Below are 23,382 nucleotides of genomic sequence, written 5' to 3' on the forward strand. Positions count from 1 at the left end.
CTGTTAAAGTATAAGTTGTGATGGCTTGATTCTTTCTATGACTTGAAAGATAGCTGGTTATATGCACTTCCATCCAAGACTATGCACATATATGTATATAGATAGAGATATTTAGTGCTAAAATGTTCAATCCTTGTAGTCTCTATAGTTAAAATTATAAAAACATCCAAATTTTTAAAGTTTGAAATATATACGCCATAGAACATACCAAGAAATGATCTTTTACTAAGTTTACATAGAGTTAAAAAATATAAAATTATTAAAGGTTACTATACTAATATATAATGGTAGTGAGTAAAATGGTTATGTAAACGCTCTATCTTGTTAACAAGGTTAACAAGAATATTTAGTTTTGAATCTCTCCCATTTTTAGCATGAGGTGGTTTTATGTCATATTTGTGTACTATTTCTAAATTAATTTATAATTAGCAAATTTATGATAATTTATAAATTGTAGTTATATATTACAGTATTATAGTTATATACAATATGTAATGATATTCAATTTTATTGAAGTATGTTTTCTGCTTTTCAGAGAAGGGAAAATGAAGTATTGTGCTAGGCTTATTAATTTAAGGACCCAATAATTTTTTGTTGTTGCTTTGGTGAGGAAGATTGGCCCTGAGCCAACATCTGTTGCCAGTCTTCCTCTTTTTGTTTGAGGAATATTGTTGCTGAGCTAACACCTGTGGCCCTCTTCCTCCATTTTGTATATGGGTTGCTGCCACAGCATGGTTTGTTGAGTGGTATGTAGGTCTGTGCCCAGGATCTGAACCAGTGAACCCTGGGCCGCCGAAGCATAGTGTGGGAACTTAACCACTATGCCACTGGGCTGGCCCCCCAATAATTTTCGAGTGATGCAATGAAAAACATTCAGTTACCCATTCCATTTGTATTTTATAAGACTAAAACTTGCATCCTACATCAGCTTTAACTCATCCTTGCTTTGTTAAATAGTTTATAGGATAGAGAATGAGACCCTGTGTAATCTATACTTGAATAATCTTCTACTTAGAGACTGCAGGTTAGTGATTATCTCCAAAGGGGTAAATAATGTTGTACTTCATATGGCAGAAGAGAGAAAAGAGAAGCTAACGTCCCTGGTAAGGTGTGGTGTCACATTGTGAAGTATTAGGGAATTTATTTATTTGGATATATATTTGGAGAGATTTCAGGAAAATTAAAATGAGACTATAACTTACATAAGAAAATGAGTTGAAAAACAGGTTAGAATAAAAAGTGGTCTGGGGCTTACTAGTCCCTGGAGAAGTAGATTGAGCCAATATATAATATTCTCTTCTGTTTGGATTTGTTTGTGTGTTTCTCGCTTCAAGGGATGACATTGTCCCTGCACCATTGACACTGTCTCTCTGAGGCTGAGATGAGATGTGTTATCAGACTTTATTTTCAGCTTTTGTTGATTTTAGACGTTTTTTTAAAAAAAGACTTTTAGTATCTCTTTTTGCCTGCACGCTTTTTTTTTTCTGACTCTTTCTGTCATTGCTTGTCTTTGGACGTCTCGTTTCTGTGTTTCATGGCTTATACATAAAATATACTACAGATATGAATTATTATTGCTGGATAGATTAGTGTTGGGCCATTATAATATCTTTATATGGTACCTTCCTCATTAACAAATGGGTTATCACATCTGCTTTTCACAAGAGTCTGTCCATACTTTCCCCGTTTTGCACTCAGTGGTAGCGATATTCAGAAAGATTAAAGTAGCAGAGGCTGGCCCTGTGGCCGAGTGGTTAAGTTCACGCGCTCCACTACGGCGGCCCAGGGTTGTGCCGGTTCGAATCCTGGACGTGGACATGGCACAGCTCGTCAGGCCATGCTAAGTCGGTGTCCCACATGCCACAACTAGAAGGACCCACAACTAAAAATACACAACTATGTACCGGGAGGTTTTGGAGAGAAAGAAGAAAGATAAAATCTTTTTTTAAACAAAAGATTAAAGTAGCAGTCTAAAATTACTTAGTAAATGGAGGAACTGAGATAAGTACAGTTGTTTCCTTGGGAGAAATCATTATTTTCTGTCAGCGATATTTAACTTTTATTTACTCAAGATCTTGGTGTTCCGGGTCTTTTTTTTTTTAATCTTTTTTTACCTCTGAGAAAATGGTTAGCTCACCATAGATCAACCCTGTTATTTTAGCAGTCATTCAAATACTGACACTGCTTTCATTATTAGAACAGTATTTATTTTGTTCTCAATAAGGACACTCTTTCTTTTAGACTAAAAAATACATTTTTAAACTATAGATGTCTACTTAAATGAGGTTTTACGGTAAATTATTTAAATTGTATATATGTACATTTACCCTTTTGGCAGGTTCTTCCTTTTTTTTTTTCAGCTCAGTAATGTTAATTATTCTAATTCCGTGATTTCCGAATTAAACAAAAATCAAGATGCTTTCAGTCCATCATATAAAACAGCACAATTTGGAACATTATTTGAAAGATTAAACAGGTAAGCAAAGATGTTGAAGGAAATAAAGAACCTGTAGCATGCTTTCTTTGAGTTATTAATTTGATTTTACTGGACAGAAGTAGTTTTAGTTAGAAACGTAAACAGACCTAAGTAAAACTTCTAAGGAAAAAAAACCACTGTAAGTAAAATGTAGCATTTAATTAAAGTAGTTATAAGTAACGATTTTCTGATGTACATATCTACCTTTCATTTATTTATTTTAAAAAAAATTTTGGGCCAAGGTGCTTTGCATCTGTTTTATAATCCCTGTTTTATGAATTACTACTTTCTTTTTCTTTATCATAAACATAATAATATTTTTTTCATATTTATGGTAGTTGATCAGTGCCCCATTTTTATTTTCTAGGTGTCTGTATTTAAACTCTGGTTTGTTGTTTTAAAAGACATTAGACTTGTAAAACCAGTTTGAATCACTCTTGGTAATCATAATGAGAAACTTTGACTCTGTAATTCTGTCTCAGTCTTCCTCGTTTTAGTAAATGGCACCACTATTCACTCAGTTGCTTAAGCTAAAAAAAAGTTGTACCTGATTCCTTCCTTTCCTTCAACTCCCAATATCTGTTTCACAAAGTATTGTCAATTCTGTATTCTAATAAACTTTAAAGTTATCTGCTCATGTCTCCATCTCTACAGGTTCCATTTCAGTCTAAGCCACCACTGCCTCTTGCCTAGAATTGTAATAGCCATATAACAGTTCTTTTTGTTTCCTCTTTGTCCTTAGGTCTATTTTTTTTCACACTTTATTAATGTATAATCAACATACCATAAACTGAACTTATCTAAAATGTGCACTTTGGTAAGTTGTGACATATGTCAAAAATAATGACCATTCATCATCCCCAGTAGTTTCTTTGGGCACCTTTGTAATCCCTTCCTCTGGCTACTTTACATCCCTTACTCCCATCCCAAGGCAACTGCTGATCTGCTTTCTATCACTGTTGATTAGTTTGTATTTTCTAGAATTTTATATAAATTGCATTAATACAGTATGTTTTCCTTGTTTTGGTCTAGCTTCTTTGACCTAGCATAATTTGAGATTCATCTATGTCGTTGGTTGTGTATATCAATGGTTCATTCCTTTTTATTGCTGAGTAGTATTCCATTGTATGGCCATAGCACAGTTTATTCATCTGTTGATGACCATTTGGCTTTTTTCTCCAAGTTTTGGCTATTCCAAATAAAGCTGCTATGAAAGTTCATATAGAAGTCTTTGTTTAGACATATGCTTTCATTTCTCTTGGGGAAATATCTACGAGTGGAATGGCTGGGTCATATGGTAGGTATATGATTAAATTTTTAAGAAACTGACAAACTGTTTTCTAAAGTGATTTGTACCATTTTACATCGCATCAGCAGTGTATGAGAGTTCCAGTTGCAGCATACCTTTGACAACACTTGGTAAAGTCAGTCTTTTAAATATATCTGCCATTCTAATCAATATGTAATAGTATCTTACTTTGGTTTTAATTTTGCATTTCCCTAATGACTAATGATGTTGGCATCTTTTCATGTGCTTATCAGCCATTTGTGTATCTTTGGTGAAATGCTTACCTTTTTCCTTTCCTTAGTGGTGTCTTTTTGAAGTAAAAAAGGTTTTAATTTTGATGAGATACAGTTTATTAATTTTTTCATTTAGAAATTGTTTGTGTGTTGTCATAGCTAACAAGTCTTTGACTAAGCCAGGGCCATGAAGATTTTTTCCTATGTTTTTTTCTGTCTTGTAGTTTTAGATCTTACATTTAGGTCTCTGATCTGTTTTGAGTTAACTCTTATGTATTGTGTGAGGTAAGGGTCTAAATTCACCATTTGCATTTGTGGAAAGGAAAGAATATCTTTTCCCCACTGAATTGCTTTGGTACCTTTGTTGAAAATCGATTGACCAAAAATGTAAGTTGTTTTTCTTTTCCCCCAGGAATCTCAGTTCTGTTCCATCGGTTAATTATGTCTATCTTTATGTCAGTGCCACACTGTCCTGATTGCTATAGCTTTACTGTATGTTTTGAAATTGAGAACTGTATTAGTCTTCCAGTTTATTGTTCTTTTTTGAAAATGTTTTGGCTTTTCTTAGTCCTTTGCATTTCCATGTAAATTTTAGCATCAACCTGTCAGTTTCTGGAAATAAAAAAAGCCTACTTGGATTTTGATAGGGATTGTATTGAATCTGTAGATCAATTTGGGGAAAATTGCCATCTTAACAATAGTGATTTTTCCAATCCATGAACATGAAATGTTTCTCCTATTCATTTTTTTTTGAATGTCGTAACAGCTTTATTCATAGTGGTCCCAAATTTGAACTAACCGAGATGTCCATTAATAATAGAATATTATGGGGCTGGCCTGGTGGCATAGTGGTTAAGTTTGCATGCTCCACTTCGGTGGCCTAGGGTTTGCAAGTTTGGATCCCAGGTGCAGACCTAGCACCACTTGTCAAGCCGCACTGTGGTGGCATCCCACATAAAATAGAGGAAGATTGACATAGAGGTTAGCTCAGTGACAATCTTCCTCAAGCAAAAAGAGGAAGATAGGCAACAGATGTTAGCTCAGGGCCAGTCTCCCTCACACACACACAAAAGAATAGAATATTATATAATATTCATGCAGTGAAATAATACACAGAAATGAAAAAAAATAAACTGCTGATACATGCAGTAACAAGCATCTCCATGGAAGAATCTCAACACAAAAAGAGGACCATTGTGTAATTCCATTTATGTGGAGTTCAGAACCTGGCTGAATTAATGAATGGTGATAGCACTCAGAATGGTGGTTACTGTTGGGAGGTGTGGACTTGGAGGGGCATGAGAGAACCTTCCAGTGTGTTTGAAGAGTTTTATTTTTCCAGATTTATTGAGATATAATTGACAAATAAAAATTGTATATATTTAAGATGTTCAAGATGATGATTTCCTATACATATACATTGTGAAATGATTACCACAGTCAAGCTAATTAACACATTCATCACCTCAAATAGTTACCATTTTTGGGTATGTGATCAGACCACTTAAGATCTGCTCTATTAACAAATATGCAATTTACAAGTATACAATATAGTATTATTAACTATAGTCATCATCTTGTACATTAGATCCCCAGAACTTACTCATCTTATAACTGGAAGTTTGTACCCTTTGACTAATATCTCATTTCCCCTACTCGCCAGCATCTGGCAACCACCATTCTATTCTCTGCTTCGAGTGTGACGTTTTAGATTCCATGTATGGGTGAAATCATATAGTGTTTGTCTTTCTGTGTCTGACTTATTTCACTTAGCATAATGTTCTCCCTCTTCATCTATGTTGTCACAAATGGCAAGATTTCCTTTTTTATGGCTGAACCATATTACATTGTGTTTGATCTTCTTTAATTTCTCTGAGTAATGGATTTTTTTTTTTAAAGATTGGTACCTGAGCTAACAACTGTTGCCAATCCTTTTTTTTTTTTGTCCTGCTTTTTCTCCGCAAATCCCCCCAGTACACAGCTATATATTCTAGTTGTGGGTCCTTCTACTTGTAGCATGTGGGATACTGCCTCAATGTGGCCTGATGAGTGGTGCCATGTCCGCGTCCAGGATCCGAACCGGCAAAACCTTGGGCCGCTGAAGTGGAGCGTGTGAACTTAACCACTTGGCCACTGGGCTGGCCCCTCAGTGATGTATTGCAGTTTTCAATATATAAGCAGTGTGCTGCTTTTGTTAAATTTATTTCTAAGTATCTTATTCTTTTTATGCTGTTGTGAATTGAATTATTTTCTTAATTTCATTTTTGCATTGTTCATTGCTAGTGTATAGAAATACAATTAATTTTTGTATATTGATCTTGTATCCTTCAACTTTGCTGAGATCATTATTAGTTCTAGTAGTATTTTTGTGGATTCTTTAGGAGTTTCACCATACTGGATTATGTTGTCTATAAATAAAGGTGTTTTTATCTCTCCTTTTTCAATCTGGTTGCCTTTTACTTGTTTTTCTTGCCTGAGTGACTACAACCTCTAGTACAGTGTTGAATAGCAGTGACAAGAGTGGACATGCTTGCATTTTTCCCACTCTTAGGGAAAAAGCATTTAGCCTTCACTATTAAGTATGATATTAGCTGTAGGTTTTTTTGTAGGTGCCCTTTATCAGGTTGAGGAAAGTCCCTTCTATTCCTAGTTCATTGAACGTTTTTATCATGGATTTTGTCAAATGCTCTTTCTGTGTCCCTTGAGATTATCATCTAGTTTTTTCCTTTATTCTATTAACATGTAATATATTACCGTCTTTTGAAGTATTAAACTACCTTGCACTCCTGGGTTAAAAGCTGCTTGGTCATTATATATAAACCTCTTCATGTAATGCTGGATTTGGTTTGCTAATATTTTGTTTATGATTTTTGCCTCCATATTCATTAGGAAAATTGGTCTGAATTTTTCTTTTCTTCTTATGTTTTTTGTCTGGCTTTCATATCAGGATAATACTGGCCTCATATAATAAAGTGTAAAGTGTTTGCTCTATTTAATAGAAGAATTTGTGGATTCTTTAGATGTTTTTGCATCAGGGCTATTCTTAGTGGGAAGGCTTTTTACTAATTTTTTTTACTTGTGTAAAGATCTATTCAGATTTTCTAATTTCTTCTTGAATCAGTTGTAGTAATATGTGTTTTTCTAGGAATTAATCCGCTTCATCTAAGTTGTATGATTTGTTAGCATAAGGTGATTTATAGTATTCCCTTGAAATCCTTTCAGTTTCTGTCAGGTTGGTGTTGATGTCCCTTTTTGAGTTCTACATCTGTATCTTTTCTCCTTTTTTTCTTGGTCAGTGTAGCTGAAGATTTGCTAATTTTATTGGTCTTTTTAAAGAACTAAGTTTAGGGTTTTATCAATTTTCTCTATTTTTCTGTTTTTCATTCCATTGATCTCTGCCCTAATGTTTATGATTTCCTTTTTCTGCTTGCTTTTGGCTTAGTTTGCCTGTCTTTTTTTAGTTTCTTAAAGTGCAAGCTTAACTTACTGATTTGATATATTTCTTCTCTCCTAATACAGGCATTAAAAGGTATAAATTTCCCTCTAAGCAGTGCTTAGAGGCCAACCAATGATTAGTTGGAGGTTGTGTTTAAGTACCTTCAGCTAACAAGGCTTCCTCCCTTGCACAAGACCTTACACTCAGCCAGGGATGAGTAGATACCTGTAGCTCTTTCTGGTCTCTCCTGAGTCTGCACTCAGCCTTACACATGTATGCAACCTTCCAGACCACCAGGAGGGTCTGGGAGTTTATCAAAGCCTCTTGTACCTTTTTGTTTTCTGGATCTCTCTATGAAATTTCTGGATGGTTTTTGCTTGCTCCAAATATCTCAGCCTCAGGCAGCTGCAATTTTGGGCTTCTTTGATAGTTTGCCACCAAGACCATGATTATTTTTGACAAATTCCCTGGGCATGAGTCTCCCACCTTCCCGACCCTCTCCAGACAAGCTCAGCCTTGGTAGGCTACCAGCCATGGAGTTGGGGGTGGAGGGATGGTGGCAGCCTAAGGCTAAAACTCCACAGGCTCCCACTGGTTCTACTAAGGTTGAGTAGTTTTTCTTGAAGTACTGCTTCACAGTTTATTGGATGCCATTGGTCACTCCCCATATTTGAGATGATTTTTTTGGTGAGTGTTATCTGGTTCTGTTACTGCTTTTAGGGCACAAGATTTGCCAGGTTTCTCAGTCTCTCATTCCAGAAGTCTGGCCCCACAATTGATTAATTTTGAATGTTAAACCAACCTTGTATTCCTGAGATAAACCCTGCTTGGTCACAATGTGCTAACCTTGTTATGCATTCATTGGATTTGATTTGCCAAAATTTTGTTAGGGATTTTTACATTAGTCTTCATGAGGGAGATTACTTTCTAGTAATATCTTGTAATATCTTAGTCTGGTTTTGATATCAGCCTAATGTTGGTGTCATGGAATGAGTTGAGAAGTATTCCCTCCTGTGTAATTTTCTGAAAGAGTTTGTGTAGGATTGGTACATTTCTTCCTTAAATGTCTGGTAGAGTTCATCAGTGAAGTCAGTTGGTATGAAGTTCTTTTTGTGAGAAGGTTTTTTTTTTTTACTATAATTTCCATTTTTTACTAGATAGAAGGCTAGTTGGATTATTATTTTTTTAGTGAGCTTTGGTAGTTTGTGTCATACAAAAAATGTATCGATTTTATCTATGTTGTAAAATTTATTGACTTAAAGTTATTCATAATATCTCCTTATTATGCGTATGAAATCTTTAACTTCTGTAGTGATGTCTTTTCTCCCATTACTAATATGGGTAAGTTGTTTCTTCTCCCCTTTTTCCCAGTGATTATTCTGATTAGAGACTTGCCAATTTTATTTATTTTCTCACAGAATCATCTTTCAGTGTCACGTATTTCTTTTGTTTTTATTTCATTGAATTCTGCTCTTATCTTTATTTCCTTTTGTCTGTTTACTTTGGATTTAATTTACTCCTTTTTTCCTGATTTCTTAAGGTGAAAGCTGAGGTCATTGACTTGAGACTATTTTTCTTTTCTAATGCACATGTTTAGTGCTGTAAATTTTCCATAACTGCTGCTTTGCTGCATCCTACAAATTTTGATATGTTTTGTTTTATTTTCATTCAGTTAAAAAACTTTCTAGTTTTCCTTTTGATTTCTTCTTCACTCCATGAGATATTTAGAAATTTGTTATTTGGTTCCTAAAGACTTTTCTGTTATCTTTCTAAATTAATTCCATTGTGGACAGGGAACATCCTTTGTGTGATTTGAATCCTTTCAAATTTATTGAGACTTGTATTATGGTTATGAATATAGTTTACATTTAGTGCAACAATTGATATATGATTGGATTTGTCTGTTCTCTTGCTATTTATTTTTTATTTCTCCCATATAATCTTTGTTCCCTTTCCCTCTTTTCTGCCTTTATTTGATTTTAGTCTTTTTTATGACTTACTTTATCCTTTTGTTGGCTTGTTATCTATAACTCTGTTTTGTTTTTCAGTGGTTTCTTTAGAATTTATTGTATATATTTTAATTTATGACAGACTATATTCTAGTTGTGTTATACTACTTCAAGTATTGTGTAAGAACCCTGTAATGGTATGCTTCCGTTTCTCCCCTCTGGCCTTTGTGGTGTTGTATTCATACATTCACTTATATAAATGTTATAAATCCAAAAATATATTATTGTTCCTTTTGCTTTAAAGAGAGTTAAAAATTAAGAAAATATGTTTTTTATACTTAAGCACAAATTTATCATTTTTGGTGGTCTTTGTTATTTTGTGTAGATCTAGATTTCCGTGTGGTGATATTTTCCTTGAAAGACTTTTGTTAACATTTCTTATAGTGTGGGGCTGCTAGTAATTAATTCTTTCAGCTTCTGTGTATTTGTAAGTTTTTATTCTTTTCTTTTTGAAAGGTATCTTTTGCATTGTTTCCTACTAGAAGTTGCTGTCATTCTTATCTTAATATCTATATATCTAATATATAATTTTTCTCTGTTTCTAAGATTTTTCTATCATAGATTCTCCATGGTGGATTTTCTATCATAGATTTCTATCCATTGATTAGGATGTTCCTTTTCTTTTTATTTCTTGTCTTTGAGCTGCATTGAGCATCTTGGATCTGTGAACTTAGTTTTTATCGAATGTGGAAAATTCAGCCATTGATTTTTTGGATATTTTTTATTCCTCTCCTCTCTTCTTTGGGGACCTTAATAACATGTAAGTTAGTCCATTTGAAGTTGTGTCACAGTTTATTGATGCTCTGTTTATTTATTTTCATCTTTTTTTCTCTCATTGTTTCATTTTATATAGATTATATTGCTTTTTCTTCAGATTCTCTAGTTGTATCTTCTTTGGTGTCTAATCTCTGTGTAAATCTATTCAGTATATTTTTTATCTCTAGAAGTTTGTTTTGACTCTTCTTTATATCTTCCATGTTTCTATTCAACATCCTCAGTCTTTCATCTATCTTTTTGGACGTAGGGAATATAGTTCTGATAACTCTTTTAATGTCCTTGTCTACGAATTCTATCATTTGTGTCATTTCTTGGTCTATTTCTAATAATTGATTTTTCTCTTCATTATGGGTTGTAACTTTCTACTTTTTTGCATTCCTGATAATTTTTTTTTAGATTGTATACATTATGAATTTCATCTTTTTGGTCTGGAAATTTTTGTATTCCTATAAATTTTCCTGAGGTTTTTCTGGGATTTTAGTTGCTTGGAAACAGTATGATCTTATTAAGGCTTGCTTTAAAGTTTGTTAAACAGGACCAGATACACCTTCACTCTGTGGCTAATTTTGCCCCCTGCTAAGGCAATATCCTTCTTGTATTCTTAGAGTTCCTTTGAATTAAGAGGTTTTCCACTCTAACTGGTGGAAACACAAAATTTTCCCATTTCTGTTTGAGTTCCTGGAATTGTTCAATCTTCTCATCTTGGGCGTTGCTTTTCCCAGCCTTGGGTAATTACTTCATATGCATGTGCTGATCAGTACTTAGCTGAAGATTTGAGAACTTTCTGTAGATCTCTGGAGCCCTCTCTCTTTGAAGCACTCTCCTTCATGGTACTCTGCCCTGCATACTCTGTTCTCTGCAGTCTTCCTGACCTTCCAGTGCTCTTTCCTCAACAAAGGGAATCTGTGGGCTCCAACTGGATTTCCCCTCTCTGTTCTGTGGCTTGGATACTCTCTCCAAGCAATAAGCTAGGAGCAGTCATAGAATTCACCTTACTTGTTTTCTCTCTGTCAGGGATCGTTATCCTATTCTATCCAATGGCCCAAGTCTGAAAGCCATTGTCTCATACAGTTTGTCCAGTTTTATAATTCTGTCAGTCAATGAGGCTAAATCTTGTTTCTCTAACTTCATTTTGGCCAGATGGAAATCAGCATATTCGTATTCACCCAGCAGTCAGACTGATATTTTTTAAGGCAAAAAGCAAGAGAGTTTTACTTTTGTACTTAGCAATTTTCAATATTTCTTACTGCTCTTTTCCAAAATAAAGCTCTACATGATCTGGGCCCTTTTGTACCTTTTAAGCCTTAGGCCGTAAGTTTTCTTTCACTGATTCTATTCTAGCTTTCCTCCTCTTCTTTTTGTTTCTCACATGTGCTGCAAATCTTGTATTTGTGTTTATTCCATCCCCCTGCAGTATGCATACTCCTCTCTTTATATGTCTAATCATTCTGTATCTTTAGCTTATTTATCACTTCTTTGCTAGGAACTTTCCTGACCAGCTATCTGAAAAGGACCTCCAACACAAGTTGTTCCATCGTCTGATCTTGTAGCACCTATAAAGCTGCTGTAATTATCTTTTTTATTTGTTTATTTCTTTTATCCATTGTACTTATTAATGGTTAGTTATCTTATTTATTTGTTATTATCTTCCTTCACTAGAATATAAGCTGTATTATCTCCCTACCACATGGCAGGCATACATTAAATATATATTTAATGCACATAAAAGGCTTATTTAGATAATGAATTTATCCATATTGTAGTCCGTAAATGAATGAACTTTTATCTATAGGAAAAAGTGTTAAAGAAGTTGGATCGATTTATCTTAGTAAGGCTTTTATATTTTTAGCATCATTTCTCTCTGTCATCTTTACAAGTAGCAATCCTTCCCAACATTCAGTCCCCAACTCAAATGCCACCAACTTGATTTTTCTCAAGTAAAAGCATTTCTTTTATTTACTGTCGTAACACTGTAGAATAGCACTTATCACTTTCTAGTTTTTCTTTCCCCTTCCGGACTATTTCTTGTGAGCAATAACTGTGCATTATACATTTCTCTGTTCTCCAGATCTCTCAGTGAGTGATTCTTCTGAGTCAGAATGCTTAAAATGCTGTTTAAAAATGATTATTTACATTTGTAGTGTGCTTTCTAATTTATGAAGTGCTTTTACATTTATTTTCTCATTTAAAGTAATACAGTTTCTCTGGTGTGAATGGTGTATATTATTGTGTGCTATAGGTTATGCCTTTGATATCACAGAATAACATTATTCTGCTCAAAACACCACTAAGACCCGTATTGAGAAACAGTGTAGGATCACGGTCTATGAACATTCCTGGACAAAATCTCTCTCTCTCCTTAATGCCAAACTGAATTCTTTTCTCTCTCTGTCCCCAATACGTGGCATAGTGCCTGGAACACGGCAGGTGGACCTGCTCATTAGATGTTTAATGAATAACTTAAAAAATAAAATTGGAAATCAATCAGTTTTAGCGGTCTATGTTTCTTTTCTAAATTTCTTTGGTACCTCCAATCTCTGGAACAGCCCACCCCTAAGTAAATTTGTGGATAGTCAATGGCAACAAAGTCCAGAGTATCTTGATTTTTTTTTTTTTGTTAGATTGGCACCTGAGCTAACATCTGTTGCCAATCTTTATTTATTTCTGTTTTTCTTCTTACCCCCAAAACCCCCCAGTACATAGTTGTATATTCTGGTTTTAGGTCCTTCTGCTTCTGCTATATGGGACGCCATGTCAGCATGGCTTAATGAGCAGTGTGCTAGGTCCGCACCCAGGATCTGAACTGGCGAAACCCTGGGCTTCCGAAGTGGAACATGTGAACTTAAGCTCTCTGCCACAGGGCCAGCCCCAGAATATCTTGATTTTTAATTATTTCGTATAATAGCTTTGATTCTTTTATACAAGTTGGACATAACTTAGAATTATGATTTATACATTAGAAGGGAACTTATAAGTTATCTAGGCTAACCTTTTCATCTAATTCGTCTTATCTCTTGGCTTTATTACATATATATGCATTTGTATCTGTATTGCTCTCCCTTGGGAACTTCAGAGTTGTTTTTATATCCTTGTTAGGTTGAGAGATATCTGTTATAGTGTTCTGATAACTCTGATTTGATGTTTTAACACTGGGGATAATTTTTCCCTGCAGTGTGTTCAAAATATCTTTCTCTGATTAAACAGAGCAGCAGTTACATGCAGTGGTTGTCTAGGGTATTCACTAGACCTTATTACAGAAGACATGATATAGGTTGGTCATATTTTGTTAATATAACAGTGAATTGAACCACATCATACTTCATTTCAACACATTTTTTTGTGTTGAAATACAAAACTAAGTGTAGATTATTTTCATACTCACTGAGGCACATTAGACAAATTTCCACCCCAAAAAAATATTATTTATTCAAATAAAAAACTGAAAACATAGTCCAGGTAAATGTTAGTAGCTACTCAGTATGTTCTCTAAGAATTTAACTTTAAGTTTCTAAATGAAAATTTTCTATGCTTTTCTTGTTAAATATGTTTTTATTTATCTCAAAGTCCAGGAAATCGGAATTTCCTTACTGAAAGACCTGATATAGTTACAGGTGAAGATTGTGGAACCATGGATGAGAGAAGACAGTCAGACTTCATTATTGAAAAACAGTCAGTACAACATATTTTGGAAGAAAATAGGAAAGAGATTTCAAGTTTTCTTGAAGATGCGAACCAGCCAACACCCAGCCTTCTGTCAGAGAATTGTGACTCTTTTATTAGTGAAAATGTGATCAATTTATTAAACATAGATCAGTGGAGTATAAAGAAAACCTTTGACAAGTGTGGTTTTGACAGTATGGGAGATATTTGTGCAGTCACTAGTTCTGATAAAAACCATTCCACTGAGAGATGCATTAGAAGTACTTTTACAAATCCAGAGTTGACTTTTAGTAATTCTACTTTTAATAAGACAAGTTACCCAGAAAAGTGTCAGCCAAACAAGAACTATCAGAAAGAGTATAACGATCATGAAAGAAATAATCTTAGTACATCTTTTGAGAAGGATAGTTTCCCAGCCAGCTCTGAAAAAAAAGGTTGGTGTTATACGCGAGAAGGGTAATAATCTATTGGTCTTTTTGTTTTTAGTACATATTTATATATAATATAGATATGTGTGTGTGTGTGTGTGTGTATTTGGAGGAGTATAAAATTGAAAATAGAGTGACGTTCTATTATGTGACATTGTGTGGACCAGTGATTTCGTTCCATATGGGTCATGCTAATAAGCTTCCAATTTAAAAAAAAGAACTAGTCTGTGCTAGAGTTTTAGTTCAATGCATACTTTTATTTTTAAAGGAAAATTTGAAAGTGATTACCAAGAGAAGGCACCACAGAAGACAATCCAGATATATCCAGTGAACCGTTTGTAAGTTTTCAGGTAAATCTGGGGAATGCAATTCAGCATCTAGTATAATGCGTATTGAAGGGTTGAATTGATGCAATGTGAGGTAGGGGTGTTGCTGTCTCAGAGTGGGCAGACTGGCCTCTACAAAGGCTTACCAGTTGTCAGAATCTTAGTAATATCATCCTAGTTGAGAGTATGGTGCTCGTATTTGCCAGCACAAAGCCGTCATCTTATCTGAATCTTAGTGTTAATTAGATTTGAGAAAACTGACTTATGTGTTCAAGAAACTTACACACTCACCAGAATGTCAATTTATTAATTTACAGTAAGAAATAGAAGGGTTACTTATATAGGAATGTTTACTGGCATGATAAGCATGTTTTCTAATTTTTGGCAGCTCTCCATGGGAAGGTGGCTTGGTTAGTATAGAATCAGAACAAGGGAGTAATAGAATTCAGATGCTAATGGCATAAGCAAACATATCAAGAGTTTATGGGACTGCAGTTATACTTAATTAAAGAAAACTTGTAGTTTCGGAATAGTCCTAACTTTCTTGGTAATAATTGTGGTTTAGTCAAATCTTGGTAATTAACAATCATGAATTAGAATAGGTTTTTATTTTAGAAGTACTTTCTTATGGAAATATTTAAAATATCTATTTGTAAAAAGAATACCTATATGCCATTTTTATGGGATTGGCACAACGAATAAAACATTCAGAACTTATTTAATAAAATAAAAAAATTAGGTTCTTTGCTGTCAAACTTCCAGGTATTCAGAAACTTATGAATAAAAATTAGCATGTTAGACCTTGAACTTTAAAATGTACTTTATGAAAGTGATTTTAGAACATGGTTCTCAAAGCTGGGTGCAGAACTGAATCACTCAAGGGGGTGATTTTAAAATACAAAATACCAAATTTGACCCACACCCTTAGGATGGAGCTTATTTATTTTTTAAAAAGCTTCCCTTATAATTCTGATCTGCAGCCAACTTTGGGAACCATAATTTAGAACAATAATTTTCAGAGAGAATAAATCAAACTTTAATACTGTCTTATTTGTGACCCTAGGGGTAACATCCCTTTGAAAGAATTGCCTTCTAAGCAGTCGTGGAACTTTGGACTTGGTGAGGTAAAGTACATTTTACATTATCTTTCCAATTAAGTCAGTTGATAATTCATGTCATATTTTAGTATTTGTAGTGTACTTTCATTTAAGGTAAGCTTTTATTGAAAAATTTCTTTTTAGGCTACTTTTCCTTACTCTGGAGAAATTATAGTTTAGGTCTAGAAATAAAATTATTGCCTTTTCAGAAACTATAATGTGTTTATTTGAGAAAAACCAATCTAGATGCATTTATTTCTTTATTTCTTTAAATTTTTATTTTTTTCGGATGTACATCGTATTTCGAATTCTGTGTACATTACATCATGTTCCCCGCCCGCACACTAATTATAGTGCATCCCCTCCCATGTGAGCCTAATCACCCCTTTTGCCCTCCTGCCTCCCCCAGTGGTAACCACCAGTCCAATCTCCAATGCTATGTGTTTTTTTTTTTCTTTTTGTCGTTTTTAATCTTCTACTTATGAGTGAGATCATATGGTATTTGACTTTCTCCCTCTGACTTATTTCACTCAGCATAATACCCTCAAGGTCCATCCATGTTGTCACAAATGGCCGGATTTCGTCATTTCTTATGGCTGAGTAGTAGTCCATCGTGTATAAATACCACATCTTCTTTATCCATTCGTCCCTTGACGGGCACCTAGGTGGCTTCCAAGTCTTGGCTATTGTGTATAATGCCGCAGTGAACTTAGGGGTGCAAGGATCTTTATCCCTTTGTGTTTTCAAGTTCTTTGGATAAATACCCAGCAGTGGAATAGCTGGATCGTATGGTAGATCTATCCTTAATTTTCTGAGGATACTCCATCCTGCTTTCCATAGTGGCTGCACCAACTTGCACTGCCACCAGCAGTGAACAAGGGTTCCCTTCTCTCCACACCCTTTCCAACATTCGTTGTTTCCTGTGTTGTTATTTATAGCCATTCTGACCGGAGTGAGGTGATACCTCATTGTAGTTTTGATTTGCATTTCCCTGATAGCTAATGATGTTGAGCATCTTTTCATATGCCTGTTGGCCATCTGGACCTCTTTGGAGAAATCTCTGTTCAGATCTTTTGCCCACTTTCTAATTGGATTGTTGGTTTTTTTTGTTGTTGATCTATATAAGATCTTTGTATATTTTGGATATTAACCCCTTATTTGATATATGGTTTGCAAATAGCTTCTCCCAATTGTTAGGTTCTCTTTTCGTTTTGTTGATGGTTTCCTTTGCTGTGCAGAAGGTTTTTAGTTTGATGTACTCCCATTTGTTCATTTTTTCTTTTGTTTCCCTTGCCTGGTCAGACATGGGACTTGAAAATATGCTGCTCAGACCAATGTCATAGAGCATACTGCCTATGTTTTCTTCTAGAAGTCTCATGGTTTCGGGTCTTACATTCAAGTCTTTAATCCATTTTGAGTTGATTTTTGTGCATGGTGTAAGGGAATGGTGTACTTTCATTCTTTTGCATGTGGCTGTCCAGTTTTCCCAACACCATTTATTGAAGAGACTCTCCTTTCTCCATCGTATGCTCTTGGCTCCCTTGTCGAATATTAGCTGTCCATAAACGTGTGGGTTTACTTCTGGGCTCTCAATTTTGTTCCATTGATCTGTGTGTCTGTTTTTGTGCCAGTACCATGCTGTTTTGGTTACTATGGCTTTGTAGTACAATTTGAAATCAGGGAGTGTGCTACCTCCAGCTTTGTTCTTTTTTCTCAGGAATCCTGTGGCTATTCGGGGTCTTTTGTTGTTCCATATAACTTGTAGGATTCTTTGTTCTATTTTTGTAAAAAATGTTGTTGGAACTTTGATAGGGATTGTGTTGAATCTATAGATTGCTTTAGGAAGTATGGACATTTTAACGATGTTAATTCTTCCAATCCAAGAGCACGGACTATCTTTCCATTTCTTTGTGTCTTCTTCGATTTCTTTCAACAATGTTTTATAGTTTTCGGTGTAGAGATCTTTCACCTCTTTGGTTAAGTTTATTCATAGGTATTTTATTCTTTTTGTTGCAATTGTAAATGGGATTGTATTCTGAATTTCTCTTTTTGCTACTTCGTTGTTAGTGTATAGAAACGCAACTGAGTTTTGTACATTGATTTTGTATCCCGCAACTTGACTATATTCCTTTATTATTTCTGAAAGTTTTTTAGTGGACTCTTTAGGGTTTTCTAGATATAAAATCATGTCGTCTGCAAAGAATGACAGTTTCCCTTCTTCTTTTCCAATGTGGATCCCTTGTATTTCTTTTTCTTGCCTGATTGCTCTGGCTAGGACTTCCAATACTATGTTAAATAAGAGTGGTGACAGCGGGCATCCTTGTCTGGTTCCTGTTCTTAGAGGGATAGCTTTCAGTTTTTCTCCATTGAAAATGATATTTGCTGTGGGTTTGTCATATATGGCCTTTATTATGTTGAGGTATTCTATACCCATTTTATTTAGAGTTTTTATCATAAATGGATGCTGTATCTTGTCAAATGCTTTCTCTGCATCTGTTGAGATGATCATGTGATTTTTATTCTTCATTTTGTTAATGTGGTGTATCACGTTGTTAGATTTGCAGATGTTAAACCATCCCTGCATCCCCGGAATGAATCCCACTTAATCATGATGTATGATCTTTTTAATGTATCGTTGTATTCGATTTGCTAGTATTTTGTTGAGGATTTTTGCCTCGATGGTCATCAGTGATATTGGCCTGTAATTTTCTTTTTTTGTGTTGTCCTTGTCTGGTTTTGGTATCAGGATAATGTTTGCTTCGTAGAAGGAGTTAGGAAGCCTCTCCTCCTCTTCAATTTTTTGGAAGAGTTTGAGAAGGATAGGTATTAACTCTTCTTTGAGTGTTTGGTAGAATTCACCAGGGAAGCCATCTGGTCCTGGACTTTTATTTTTTGGGAGGTTTTTGATTGCTGTTTCGATCTCCTTACTGGCGATCGGTCTATTCAAATTTTCTACATCTTCTTGGTCCAGTTTTGGAAGGTTGTATGTTTCTAAGAATTTATCCATTTCTTCTAGATTATCCAATTTGTTGGCGTATAGCTTTTCATAGTATTCTCTTATTATCTTTTGTATTTCTGAGGTGTCCGTTGTAATCTCTGCTCTTTCATTTCTGATTTTATTTATTTGAGCCTTCTCTCTTTTTTTCTTGGTGAGTCTAGCTAAGGGTTTGTCCATTTTGTTTATCTTTTCGAAGAACCAGCTCTTGGTTTCATTAATTTTTTCTATTGTTTTCTTAGTCTCTATTTCATTTATTTCTGCTCTGATTTTTATTATTTCCTTCCTTCTGATTTTGGGCTTTGTTTGTTGTTCTTTTTCCAGTACCTTTAGGTATGCTTTTAGATTGTCTATTTGGGATTTTTCTTCTTTGTTGAGGTAGGCCTGAATTGCTATAAACTTCCCTTGTAGAACCGCTTTTGCTGTATCCCACAGATTTTGGCGTGTCATGTTTTCATTTTCATTTGTCTCCAGGAATTTTTTGATATCTTCTTTGATTTCTTCATTGACCCAATCATTGTTCAGTAGCGTTTTGTTCAATCTCCACATTTTTGTGGCTTTTCTGGTTTTCTTTCTGTAGTTGATTTCCAGTTTCATACCTTTGTGGTCAGAAAAGATGCACGGTATTATTTCGATCTTCTTAAATTTATTGAGACTTGTTTTGTGGCCTAATATGTGATCAGTCCTGGAGAATGTTCCATGGGCATTTGAAAAGAATGTGTACTCTGTGGTTTTTGGATGGAATGTTCTGTATATATCTACTAAGTCCATCTGGTCTAATGTGTCCTTTAAGGCGAGTGTTTCCTTATTGATCTTCTGTTTGGATGATCTATCCATTGGTGTAAGTGGAGTGTTAAAGTCCCCTACTATTATTGTGTTACTGTCTATTTCTCCTCTTATGTCTGTTAATAGTTGCTTTATATATTTAGGTGCTCCTATGTTGGGTGCGTAGATATTTACAAGTGTTATATTTTCTTGTTGGATTGTTCCCTTTATCTTTATGTAGTGCCCGTCTTTGTCTCTTATTACAGTTTTTGATTTAAAGTCTATTTTGTCTGATATAAGTATTGCTACCCCTGCTTTCTTTTCTTTGCCATTTGCATGGAATATCTTTTCCCATCCTTTCACTTTCAGTTTGTGAGTGTCTGTAGGTCTGAAGTGTGTCTCTTGTATGCGGCATATACATGGATCTTGTTTTTTTATCCAGTTGGCCACCCTATGGCATTTGATTGGAGCATTTAGTCCATTGACATTTAAAGTAGTTATTGATAAATATGTATTTATTGCCATTTTGTCACTTTTTCTTTTTTGGGGTGTTTTAGTAGTTCTTCTCAGTTCCTTTCTTTTTCTCTTGCTCTCTTCCCTTGTGGTTTGATGGTTATCTTTAGTAATATGTTTGATTTCTTTTGTCTTACTTTTTGTCCTGCTTGTTGTAGGTTTCTGGTTTGTGGTTACCATGAGGATCCTATTTAATATACTGTGCATGTAACAGTCTATATTGAGTAGATAGACTCTTTAGCTTGACCTCTTTCTAAAAGCTCTACTTTTTCACTCCCCTCCTCCCACATTATGTTTTTCACATTATATATAGTCTTGTGTTTAGTGTGTGTCTATCTATTACCCTCTTATCATTGAAATAGGTGATTTTAGTACATTTGTCTTTTAACCTTCATATTATCTTCACAGGTAGTTGATCTGCTGCCTTTACTGTCCTTTTACCTTACTAGTGATTTTATTGCCTGTCTTTTGTTGTTGTTGTTTTGGGGTTTTTTGATAATTTTTTTTTATCTCTATTTGTGGTTATTGCTTTCCCGCTTAAATAAGTCCCTTCAGCATTTCTTGCAGAACTGGTTTCTTGGTGATAAACTCCTTTAATTTTTGCTTGTCTGGGAAGCTGTTTATCTCTCCTTCCATTCTGAATGACAACCTTGATGGATAGAGTATTCTTGGTTGTAGGTTTTTTTCCGTTTAGCCTTTAAATATGTCGTGCTATTCTCTTCTTGCCTGTAGGGTCTCGACTGAGAAGTCCACTGATAGTCTGATGGGCTTCCCTTTATATGGCACTTGCGGCCTTTCTCTTGCTGCTGTTAGGATTCTCTCTTTGTCTTTAATTTTAGAATTTTGATTATAATATGTCTTGGTGTGGGCCTCTTTGGGCTTCTCTTGTTTGGAGCTCTCTGTGCTTCCTGAAGTTGGATGTCTGTTTCCTTCCTCAGGTTAGGAAAATTTTCCTCTATTATTTCTACAAATAAACTTTCTGTCCCTTTGTCTCTCTCTTCTCCTTCTGGGACCCCTATAATCCGAATGTTAGCACGCTTGATATTGTCCCAGAGTTCCCTTACTCTCTTCTCATTCTGTCTAATTCTTTTTTCTCTTTTCTGTTCTGCTTGGGTGATTTCCTCTAGTCTTTCATCTAGTTCGCTGATCCGTTCTTCTCCTTCCTCTACTCTGTTATTGAGTCCCTCGAGTGAATTTCTCATTTTGAGTATTGTATTCTTCATTTCTGATTGTTTTTTTTTTATATCTTCCAAGTCTTTGCTGATGTGCTCACTGTGTTCATCCATTCTTCTCCACATATCTGTGAGCATCCTCATGATATTTTGTTTGAATTCCTTGTTGAGTAGGTCACTAGTTTCTGTTTCACTTAGTTCTAATCTACAAGAGCCGGATCCTGTAAGCTCTTCACAGCAAAAGAGACTCAAGTTCAGAAAGATTAAATAACTTGTTCACAGTTACACATTTGAGCCAGGATTCAAACTTTTGTCTTATCTGACTGTATATTTTCAACTATATTAATTGTTTTGTCTTTTTGTCTTCAGTATGTACATTGAGTACATATCATGAATTCATTTAATAGAATTTATTGTCGTTCTCCTATATGCTAGACACTGAAGATTCAGTGGTGAAGAAACAGTTTTTGTTCTTATGAAGCTTATATTGTGTTATGCACTAGACTCTGCAAGGTACAGAGATGAAGGGACATGGGACCTGTTTTTAGGAAGCTATGGTCTAGACAGAAACAGAAGAAAATATAATACATTTAGATAAATTGCTCCAATTGGGGTTTGTACAAAGGGCAGTGGGAGACAAGTAAAAAATAATTCTAAGTTTCATGGCTAGTCAGGAGGAAGATGTAATAGAGGAGAAAACTTTTGATCTGGATATCAATTAATAAGTTTACCAAATGGACAAACTGCCTTCATACTATGAAGAAGCAACATAGATAGAAACTAACAAGTGAGAGAGTATAGCTTATTTTAGAAGCTGCAAAGTAACTTCATTCCAGTTGTTGTTATTGCTACTACTATAGTGTAAATTACAAGCGATGGCGGAATGGCAAAAGATAATTCTAGACAATATAAAGGGCTAGGTCATAAAAGACTTTACATGACATATACCAGTTTTATTTTCTGTCACCAAACAGAGCCACTGAAAAAATTTTAGTAGAGGAGTTTGATGACATCTGAGTATTAAAAAGTTGACTCTAGCAACAATGAGAGATTTGAGAAGTGGCATGACTCAAGGCAGGGCAAAAAATAATGAGGGCTCGAAGTTGAGCAGTGTAAGTAAGGATGGAAATGAGGGAAGAGCTATCACAAAGATTTAGAAGATCTTGATTTGATAGTTGTTGTTGATTAGTTAAGGGAGAAGGAAAACATTGAAGGAGACCTGGATTTATTATTTGGGTAAATGGGTAGTTGATGCGATAGTGCCATTCACCTAGATTGAAGTGTTAATGTTTTATTGAGGATTTTTGTATGTATGTTCATCAGGGATATTGTCCTGTGATTTTCTTTTCTTGTGGTGTCCTTGACTAGTTTGGATATCGGGGTAATGCTGGCCTCATAAAAGGAGTTTGGAAGACTTGTCTCCTCTTCTCTTTTTTGAAATAGTTTGAGAAGGATAGGTATTAATTCTTCTTTGAATGTTTGGCAGCATTCACCAGTGGAAGCCATTGGTCCTGGACTTTTGACATTGGGAAGTTTTGGATTACTGGTTTGATGTCTTTACTAGTAATAAGTCTATTCATATTTTCTATTGCTTCATGAATTAGTCTTGGTAGGTCGTATGTTTCTAGAAATTTATCTTTTTCTTCTAGATTGTCCAGTTTGTTGTTGTATAATTAATCATAATGGTGTCTTATGATGCATTTTATTTCTGTGATATCAGTTGTAACGGCTTTTCTTTCATTTCTGATTTTATTTATTTGAGTCCTCTCTCTTTTTTCTTGTTAAGTCTAGCTAATGGTTTGTCAATTTTGTTTATCTTTTCAAAAAACCAGCTCTTAGTTTCATTGATCTTTTCTAGTGTCTTTTAGTGTCTATTTCATTTATTTTCACTCTGATCTTTGTTATTTCCGTCTTTTACTAACTAGGTTCAGTTTGTTCATTTTCTTGTTCCTTGAGGTGTAAAGCTGTGTTGTTTATTTGAGATCTTTCTTGTTTCTTAATGTGGGCATTTATCACCAGGAACTTCCATCTTAGAACTGCTCTTGTTGCATCCCATAAGTTTTGGTATGTTGTATTTCCATTTTCATTTGTCTCAAGATATTTTTTTAATTTCTTTTTTGATTCTTCTTTGACCCATTAGTTGTTCAGGAGCATGTTATTTAATATCCACATATTTGTGAATTTTCCAGTTTTCTTCTTGTAATTGA

The 23,382-nt window shown here is 34.7% G+C and overlaps 1 pseudogene; it reads left to right on the forward strand.

Annotated features, from left to right (window-relative positions):
• Nucleotides 1-23,382, forward strand: part of LOC138922985 (regulator of DNA class I crossover intermediates 1-like) — an 86,032-nt pseudogene that overhangs the window by 34,890 nt on the left and 27,760 nt on the right.

The sequence above is a fragment of the Equus caballus genome, unplaced genomic scaffold, assembly GCF_041296265.1.
Source record: "Equus caballus isolate H_3958 breed thoroughbred unplaced genomic scaffold, TB-T2T haplotype2-0000437, whole genome shotgun sequence".
NCBI lineage: Eukaryota > Metazoa > Chordata > Mammalia > Perissodactyla > Equidae > Equus > Equus caballus.